The following is a 3,103-nucleotide window of genomic DNA, read 5'->3' as shown; positions in this document are numbered from 1 at the left end:
TCCTCACAGAGTGTATTATAAACTCTATGATGATCATAAAATATCTAGTTTTCTCTAGCTCTTATTTTCTTCATGCTTGTTAATTAGTAGAGGTTTGTTACCTCATTAAGATTAGTAAGGTAAGGCCTAGCCCCCTTGCTTGTACTCTTTTCTTTGAGATCCTTTTCATTTTATTAATAAAACTAGCCCTAGGCACACCTTGCCTAGCGGACTTGCTTAAAAAGAAAAAAAACTTAATTAAACTTGGTTTAGTAATAGTTAACATGTACGTTTTCTAATTTTGTATAGTTAACAAATTTAAGGTTATTCTATGTTGAAACAAAAGGTGTGAATGAAAAATGAAGAGTTGTGACTTTTATGAAGAGTTGTGGTTTTTCTGAAGAGATACAACTTTTCAAATAAAGGTTGTGACTTTTCTGAAGGATTGTGATTTTTCAGAAAGGTTGTGACTTTTCTGAAGGACTGTAATTTTTCAGAAAGGTTGTGACTTTTCCGAAGAATTGTGATTTTTTCAAAGGGTTGTGACCTTTCGAATAAGGCACAACAAACATTTATTCACACTACCCTTTATTGGCTATAAGTAAAGGGGTTTCCTCTCATGTTTTGTCAACGAAATTTCTCAACTACTTATTATTAATCTAGTGCACAACAAAATCTATTTTTCCAATTCTAAAAAAGTAAAAAGGGTTTTAGATGATCAATGTTTCCTAAGCAAGTGTAAGAAGTCGGATGAGAATTTCTTTTTTCTAACAAAAATTATACAAATTTTGTACAAATTTACAAGTCCAGCGTAATAGACAAAATTAGCTATAACATCTCAACTGGATTAGTTCTATACAAAATAATTATTCCTCTGCTTATGCCTTAGGAACTCCATTTGTATGAGATCAATTTTGTAAGGTCTGATGGCTATCGATGGTAGGTAAGCCTGTGAAAAAATAAACAACTCCTCATTTGTAATACTCCATTTTGTCACGGCATCAACAACTTGGTTGGCCTCCCTGTAACAATGTCTAACCTCACAAGTAATAGTATTTGAAATATTTTGAATACGAGTAATGATAATCTTCATTTGCCAAGGGATATTGTAATGAAGTCGGATGAGAATATTATGAAACTGACTATATTGTACTTAATTATCACTCGTTCTTATTAATTATCAAATGATAATAATCACTCTATTAACAAGAATTATTTTGGGCTAGTTGACAGTGGCGTTTACCAAACAATTTTTGGGGGTAGAATGGTCTTTGAGGCTTCATTGAAGTTGAAAAGTGACCAATAGACTCAACACTTAAGTCCTCATGAAGCAGTCAAGAAAACTCTAGGAATCACCTTGATAGATAAATATGCAAACCATTATGCTCAACATCTCTAGCTGGTATTCTTGCAAACACTTCAGCAGGGCTTCAAACAACAAAGTAAGCGCCCACGAAGTAGTCAAGGGAACTCTAGGAAACACCACCTTGATAGATTATACGTGAATCATTGTATTCATCATTTCTAGCTAGTACTCTTGCACTTCTACTTGTTTGTGTAAGTTTCAAAGTGAACCCGGGAGTTTCCCCAACCACTTCAGCAGGGCTTCAAACAACAAAGTAAGCCCTCATAAAGTGGTCAAGGGAACTCTAGGGAACACCTTGATAGATTATACGTGAACCATTGTGTTCATCATCTACAACAAGTACTCTTCCACTTCTATTCGTTTATGTGAATTTCAAAGTGAGCTCGGGAGTTCCCCCAAACACTTCAGCAGGGCATCAAACAACGAAGTAAACCCTAATGAAGCGGTCAAGAGAACTCTAGGGAACACCTTGATAGTCTTAAAAACCATTTGTGTTCATCATCTCCATCTAGCTAATAGTCTCTTGCACTTCTACTTGTTTGTGTAATGTTGTCACAACATACATTCCTGTTTATAACATTGTTTTTCTAAGAAAATTACATGCCAAATGTGAAAGTGGGGTTTGAACTATGGGGCATTTATGTGGTCAAATAAATGAAAGAATATTCTAGCAAAATATATCCTAGCTTAAAAATCTTTCGATTGAGGATTTTAATGAATTAGTGAAGTTACAAATTTTGAATTGATTCGAGCATTGTGGGGAAAAAGTGTATTGTAGATAAATCTATTATAAAAATGTAAAATAGTAATTTTGTTCCTTTTGATTCTCATCCTTCATCTAGCCACTATAAATAATTATTCATAATAAAATAAAGATTGCTTGGTTTTCCTCCTATTACGTGACTTGATTTTTCTTTCCATTTTAAAATTATATATTTAAGTTCGTTAAGCAGAATACCAAGTCCCAATTCAACTGGGTACTAGTAGAATATTAAATCAAGATTAAATAGGCTTAATTAGAGTAAAACACTTAAATCCTTCTCAAACTTGGTTTAAGACAAAATTGAAGAGAATTAATTATATTAGGTAGATGACTAAGCTTATTCAGTAGTGTAATTAATCAGTATTGTGTGATTTTATTTTTTTTAAGTTCTTATAATTTGCATTTTTCCTTTAATTTTTTTTCCTATTGAAGGTGCAATGACTTTTGCAATTCTAGATCTTATAAATTTTGATCTATAATTTATTTTTCCAGATTAGAAATGAAAGTAAATGACCATCGTTCTGATATAATAGTAGTTAATTTTGAAGAGATGATTGTTTTGTTATAAAATTATTTTGGCTAATGATAGATACAACCACTGACAAGTACAATGATTATTTGTACAAGAAATATATGATTTTAATGAAGGGGGAAATTAACAGATATTATTATTTTACACTTTCAAACAGAAGAAATTATAGAGATGTTGATAAAGATTCTAGCGGGATGATTATATGCTTCCTCACAAAGAAAATAATGTAGATGATGAGGAAGATGACGATGATGATGGTGATCCGCCTCTAACAATAATAATGATGAAAATAACACGGCTGAGAACGCTGATGATGACGGTGATGACAATGATAATAACAATGAAGGAGATCTAGGAGATGATTATGTGTTTTATCATCATTATCATCATCTCTAGAATCTCTATCATTGTTATCATCATCTTCATCATCATCGTTATCATCTGCGCCATCATCCTCATCATT

The 3,103-nt window shown here is 32.2% G+C and overlaps 1 non-coding gene across 1 annotated transcript; it reads right to left on the bottom strand.

Moving 5' to 3' along the window:
- Positions 1 to 1,732: 1,732 nt before the first annotated feature.
- MIR395E (microRNA MIR395e) lies at positions 1,733 to 1,801 on the bottom strand. The gene has a single exon (NR_127242.1). It is a non-coding gene; the product is annotated as a microRNA MIR395e (primary transcript).
- Positions 1,802 to 3,103: the final 1,302 nt, after the last annotated feature.

The sequence above is a fragment of the Solanum tuberosum genome, unplaced genomic scaffold (genome assembly GCF_000226075.1).
Source record: "Solanum tuberosum cultivar DM 1-3 516 R44 unplaced genomic scaffold, SolTub_3.0 scf01045, whole genome shotgun sequence".
Lineage (NCBI taxonomy): Eukaryota > Viridiplantae > Streptophyta > Magnoliopsida > Solanales > Solanaceae > Solanum > Solanum tuberosum.
This window is presented reverse-complemented; position numbering and strand designations above follow the sequence as displayed.